The 7,545-nt window shown below is 26.3% G+C and overlaps 1 pseudogene; it reads left to right on the top strand.

Moving 5' to 3' along the window:
• Positions 1 to 3,773: 3,773 nt before the first annotated feature.
• Positions 3,774 to 5,538, top strand: LOC132945321 (uncharacterized; annotated as a pseudogene).
• The last annotated feature ends 2,007 nt before the right edge of the window (positions 5,539 to 7,545 follow it).

Here is a 7,545-nt window from a genome sequence, read left to right as displayed (position 1 = left end):
TATTTATTTATTTATAAACGGTTAGGTATACCGATTGGTAATACAAATTAAAAGTACAGTAAGTTGAATCTCAATTTGACAAATATTATACTGAAATTAAATAATATCATATTAAAGTTAAAGCATAATTTAATAGTCAATCATATTATAATATAATCCACCCCAAAATGTATTTCTATATTCACCACTGGTTAATTAACTTTTTATAAAATTTAAGATTAAGATTATTATCTAGGCTTTATACACACATATTATAATATTATATAACTACACTTGGGAGTATTTAAAAAATCAATTTCTATAAAGTGTAATTATTTAAAAATAGTCATACATACTTATTACTTATATTATTATATGGATGCAGTTGAGTACTTGGAACATAATTATTATCTTTATTATAATTATCATCTTCAATGATTTCTTCGTGATGAGTGATGACTTATGTAGTTATGTCCACTAAAAATAATATACAATATAGAACAAATAATTGTCTACAATATAATTTACTATTAATACTATTGATTTGTAAGCACAGTAGTAGTGGGTACTGGGTGTCATCATGAAGATGTCGGCGTAAGTACAATGTCTTTTATTATAATAGGTCCATAATTAAAAACTAAAAGACTACAAACTTGCTATAAAATCCACATATCTAAAGTAATATTGAAAATTATAGGCTTATTGCTTAACCAACACCGAATATATAGGTACTATAGTATCAACATAACCAAATTGCCAACTACATAACATCTTCTTAACTGCCGGACACAAATTTTGCTATGCTGTACAGTTTCTATTATTAACCTAATATAAATTCACCATAATTATTCTGAAATACGGGAGCATATTATGAACGAACTGTGAAGAATTTCCATATTTTGAATCGATTTTTTTTTTTAGTTTTACTGTTAAAGTTTTTCATCTAATAATCATACTCTGATTCTTCATCTGATACGTGTAATTTATGACGTGTACTTCTAGTTCATTTATCAAAGTTATCGAAAGATAAAAGTTCTGAAGTATTTTCAGCACGAACTAGTCTAGACCGTGCCACTTGTAAATTTTCTATAAATGTATTTATGTATGAATTAAATAACTATAATATTATACATAAAATAGAAATACATTTACCAATATCTTTAGACAGAGCTCTAGTTTTATAATAACTAAATTCAATTATGGATTTACCTATGCGTTCCAGTACAACTTCAACATAGTTTTCTTCAATGAAACATACAATAATTGTCCATATATTTTACAATTTTAGATCACTGAAATATATACAAATAGGTAAAATAAAATAAAATGGTCAACGGCAATGTTTGAAGTATTAAAATTTAGAATTAGACAATAACAGTGATGTTTACCTTAAACATTAATATTCTACTATAAGTGAATGTTTATTGGGATAGTAATGTTTTTACCATCGCACTCAATTTTCATAACTTTGTTTTTAATATTATCAAATTATCAGTACAAATAAGAAGATGATAAATCATCAACTTCATAAATATTAAAAACAGTTATAATAGGTACTTATAGGACTGTCATAAAAAGCTCTTAAAATTTCAAATACTTTTCCTACAATGATTATTAGTACTATTTAGAGTAGTATATTATAAACTACTATTATTGACTACATCAAATTTTTTGGAAAAAAAAAATGAGTCGGCTATTATATCAACTTTTATTGTTATATTTTTTAGATACAACTTTTTATATTGCAACCCATTTACATGTTGTAATAAAGTGCCATTTGTGTGTATACTTTTAAGATATGGAAATTGTTTTTTAGTTTTTGAGATATTTCCTTGAATTTGATTTCTTTCATTAAAACGTTTAACAATTTGGTGTAGTGGGTTTTCATGTTTACGTACCATTTTTTTTTACGTTCTTCAAATAGTTTTCAAAAGGAAAAGCACTAATATTATTATGCTCCAAAATGTTCATAATCGTCACTAATATGAAGGAGCTCGTGAACATTATAGGACATAAAATATAGTGTATTTTTATAAACATAATATATTATATTATATAATGTTTATAAATTAAATTATTTTTTTTTTAGAATTCATTAAATATTTCTAATTTTTATAATAGCTTTATGAGCGTTTTTAAGTATTTAGGTAAATTAATATACTTATGCCGGGTTGCATGAAACCGTTCCTTAATTTTATTTAATGAATAGTTTTATTGAATCATTAAATAATTTAATGAAGCGATTTGGGTTGCACAAACAGTTGAGTAAAAATGTATTGGTTTCAAACATGATACCAAGGTTTATGTTGAAGTCTTAAGCTTATCACAGAAAATTGATAACAACTAATCAGCTGTTTTAATTTGAAAACCTAATCGGTAGTTTGGTACAAATGAATTACATTTTAGATTCTGAGCGAAGCGATAAATGTATTGATTTTACAATGATGTGTGTTTTTTTTGTGTCTGTCATCACCTTTTAGGACAGTAAAAGTGCTTGGATTTTCTTCGACATTAACTTTTCTAATAGAAAAGGAAATCTAGTTGGTACTTTGGGGGGTCAAAAGTAAAAACTTCTCAGTAGTTTTCAAAAGCGACATGAAAAATAAAAGAAAAATTAAGGAAAAACGAGAATTTTTACACAAAATCTGTATTCGAGAAAATCGATTTTGGTTTTTGGTGCAACTCTAAAACTAATGACCGTATATGACATTTTGACTGAATATTTATATTAGCAATTTCTATACACCATAACATTTTAAAAATATTTTGACTTATTTTGAGTTGTTTACGGTCATTTTCAGTTTCCATTTTTTTTAGTTTTTTTGTCTACAAATATCGATAAAATTTTATTTGTTGGGTAAAAAACCTTGAAAGGCTCCTAGGTTATTGTTTCAAAGGCAGATGAAAAAAATTAAAAATCCTTAGTCACAGTTTTCATTTATAAGCATTTAAAGTTCAAATCAGATTTGAAAATGTAATACAAGATTGTCCATAAGTTTTTCTACCTTTATCAAAAACAAAATGTCTACAAGAAAGTCAAATTAAATTTTTATGAGCGTTTGAAATTCAAATTCACATTTTTACAACATTTGATATTCACTCGAAATTCCAGTGGCGGCTATCCTATGGTGCAAGTGTTGCTTGAGCAACACATACAACATTTGGTGGGTGGGTGGGTGGGTACCAAGGTGAGTGGTTGGATGGATGTTGGGTATTTGTGTAATTATTTATAATACTATGACTTATAATTAAAAACGAAACAATACTAAAATAAATACAAGTTCTGGAATAAATCATTTTCAGAAGAAACCGTTTCCTGTAGAATGTTATTTATATTAATTATTCAACTAGTAAACTATAATAAAAATAATACCTATATGTACGGACAACGGACTAGTATTTATATTTCGGTAGTTGGTATGTCTATAAATAAAAATAGTTTGTTTATTGATATTCCGTCTACTTACCACCTGCTATACCTCCACTCCACTCTCTTGACCATTTGCTACCGATATTATGCTAAAAATATAATATTATTGAATATTGGATACTTGGTAGATACCTAATCAATTATTATTTAATAATTTTATTAGTCATTACTCATTACCATTATGTCATTATTCAAAATAGTCACATAATTTGAATTTTAAATATAATAATATCTAGTTTACAATACTTAGGAGGTAATCTTAATGTCTTTATTGGATTACAAATTTACAAATTATAAAAACATTAGTAATCGGTTATCGGTACTCGGTACATACTACACGTTGTATACTTTTTAATATTTAATAATGTTTGATGATGATGATAACGTTTGCATATGTGTTAAAAAAAAGGTAGGTAGGTAGTATGAATTCTACAAATTGGACACGCCATACTTCATCATGTAAAGTGAGACAAAACAAAATTAAAAATATATATATTTCATCATTTTACATTTTATCTCAATTATAAACTTATGTTATGCCTTATGAAAATAAAATATACTATCATTTTTGACATTATATTATAAAATACATAATATTATATACAATATTGTATAAGTATAGTAATATACAATATATATTTTTCAATTTATAAAATAGAGTGTTATAAATATATTTTTTTAAATTAATTTACTGTTATATTTTGATAACAATTAGAAAAATATGTGAACCAGTAGTCACTGATTAAATATTGGTAATTCGTATTTTCTAATAATTATGTTATGGTGGGTGGGTAGGTGGTTGTTTCCTCTGAAATATTTTCAGCAACACATATTATTTTGAGGATAGCCGCCACGTCTCGATTTCTTTTGTAACGATTTTCTTATTTTGTTGTAATTAAAAAACGTATGACTGTAGATATTTGAAAATTTCACTGAATGTTTGTATTGGCATTTTCTATACACAATAAAATGTTGAAAATAATATGACTCTTTTTGAGCTGTTTACGGACATTATCAGTTCTCAATTTTTTTAGTTTTTTTTTCTATGAATGAAACTTTATTTGTTGGGTAAAAAAGCTTGAAAATTTAATACAAGGCTCCTACTATATAATTACAATGATATTTGAAAAATATTAAAAATCCTTAGTCACAGTTTTTAGTGGTAGTAATAAGAGTATAGTAGTCCGCAGTCCTAATAATAAAATATATCAAACTAATTTAGCCATGTGAATAATAATTATTAAATATCTTTTTATTTTTAAGTTTAATTGTTTTTAAAATATTTTATTCAGACTGATGCGGTTTGGAACCAAAAAAAAAACTGAGGCCTGGTCTGAGATCACTTGTTTGTATAGTATGCAACAACAATCAGGCATCAGAATTGATGTACAATTAAAACTTTGTACGATGGACTGAAAAAAGATGCTAGGAAAGAAAAAAGTCACGATAAGGTAAATTTATTATTTTGCTGTTTTATAATTTAATATTGCTAAAATAACATGTAATTTTTACTTTATGGGTTATTTTATATTGAAGTTATTTTTATTTTTTTTATTGATCTTAAATTACACCTGCTGCAAAAGCTATTAGTTAAAGTTTTTTTTTTATATTATATTGAAGTTAAATGTTGTATTATATTCAAATTTCAAATTTTATTTTATATAATAATTTTAAACTGTATTTACTGTTTATAATTATATAATTCAACTTATCTGTTTATTGAGCACTGATTGAAAAACATATTTATTTTATTCATATTCTATATAGGTACAAATGTATATAACAGGTGGAGGTACTCACATTCCAAGTATTTCAAAATCTACGGAAAAAATTTTTGGTTTACTGGGAAAACCATTGGATCATCTAAACAATGTAGTAGATTGTGATGGTGACTACAATACAGGTAGGTAAATATATTTATTATATTGGTATTCCATGGTGCATAATGTCAATTAGCATGTCATACAAATATGTTATTAATGTCAATTTATAATACATAAATTAATTTGTAACAATATTAAATATATAAATATTATCATTTTATTAATTAAAATGTAGATGTGGAAGATATTGTAGATGATGGAACATCAAACAATTTGTGTAATCGTGATTCAGGCATGAATAAATAATGAATGAGCATGGGCGCAACTACTAACTATGGAGGGGGAGGGTGCTTGGGAGTTCCAAATCGTCTGTGCCGGTTTCTTACAATATTGGTAATAGTAAAACTTCTGATTTTATAAATAATAATTTATGATAAATTATCAAAATATATTTTTTTTCTAAGTTATTTTAATTTGTAATGGTCAATGGAAACATCAGCGTTTATTACATTTGGTTTATTGTTGTATTAATTGCACTGTGTACACAAATAAGTAGAATCAGTAGGTTTAATATTTCCTAGATATAAAAAAATATTCTGCGTAAATGCGTTGTGTATATGTCGCGCGTGGACCAGAGAGAGAAAACAAATGGTATGCTGAGTGGCCGCTGACATCTTCTTAAATAAAAACATTTTAGTGTGTAATAATCATAAATAAGGAAGGGTGGTTTTCATGTTGTGCTTTAGGTTTTAGCACGTCATTAATTTTACTCTAGTTGCGCCCATGTGAATGAGAATCTGAAACATCAACATTTGTTATTTGAATGTAATATAGCAACAAAGGTATTCCTTACTTTCACAATAGTGACTCTCTGATTCAGTACAGGGTAAAGGAACTAATATATGTTTTCTAAAGAAGTATATTATGTTTATTGGCTGAATGGTTTTCTTTCTGTATACAACTTATAATAGATCCTTTTGCTCTAAACCGACCTAGAGAGTACCTAGTAATCGCGGAAGTACGGAATACCTTAGTTGCTATATTACGCCCAAATAACAAATGTTGGTGTTGCGAAAAAAAAAGTAACGAGTAATTTAGATATGTAATTATGTAAGTACAAAAAGTAATTTAAATCACATATAAATTACTAACAATAAAATGTAATTAAATTACAATCAAATTACATAAAAAGTAATTGTGCTATAGCTACCTGTAACTTAAGTTACTTCCCAACACTGATGGTTTGTATATATATTTTTTTATTAATTATTGATGATTATTTAAAAATATGATTGGTTTGTTGCTTGCTTTTAATTTTTTGATTTTTTTGCTTTAGCATATGTCTTACAAAATATTATGAAGGGATATGTGATACCCTTGAACCAGAATCCAGATAATTAAATGAATCCGTTCCTTCATCATCCTGTACTCCTAAATCCAATTTGTCTGAAAATGTAATCTCCGCTAAATCTAAAAATATTATTAATGTTAATGAATCTAAGCAGATAAGTTCCAAGAAAGTGTACGAAGGTTAATCTATTTTGAATAACAAACGATTAGCAAAAACAGAAAATACCACAAAATTTGAAGATGAATTACACGGGAGCCGGTTAAAACGTCGACAGTCAATATATCGACAAGTTAAAATGTCGACGGATCATTATATCGACAAGTACAACGTCGACAAGTCAATAAATGCCTACAATTTAAATTAAAATAAGTACACAAATAATGTAAATAAAAAAAAATATTTTAGAATTATTTTTACAAATTAAATTTTACAACCAATGGAAATACGTTGATCGCATCTCCAATACAATTTATTTTTACGGCGTTGATTTTGATATAAACTGAATGTTCACGGATATATTTTCCTTTTTGTGACGGTATTAGTTCCAAATTTCCATTTTTCTATAAAAAATAAAATATAAAAATGCTTGTGGTTCGATACTTGAAATTTGTTGTACCTACGTAATTTAAGCAAAAATCAGTAAAGACATATGTTTGCAAAAAAATAAACTAGCTAAGTAGGTACTTTTAAACTTAAAAAAAAATAAACATGATTATTAATATTATTAAGTTTAATATATTATTTGTATATCATCAATTACCTATCTCATAAGAATAAAACATTATGACGGATTAGGTATTACATATATATCGGATGACAACGATGGTAACGATAAGACCGCAATAAAAATAGGACTCGCACACAGTTTTGTGCATCGTCGTGAATTCGTGCCTATAAGTTTGGATAATTATACTATATACTGTACGCATGGTAGATAGCATTTTTTTCGGTAACTGTCACTT

This window comes from Metopolophium dirhodum, chromosome 1, assembly GCF_019925205.1.
Source record: "Metopolophium dirhodum isolate CAU chromosome 1, ASM1992520v1, whole genome shotgun sequence".
In the NCBI taxonomy this organism is placed as follows: Eukaryota; Metazoa; Arthropoda; class Insecta; order Hemiptera; family Aphididae; genus Metopolophium; species Metopolophium dirhodum.
Note: the sequence above shows the minus strand (reverse complement) of the source record. Positions and strands in the feature narration are given on the sequence as shown.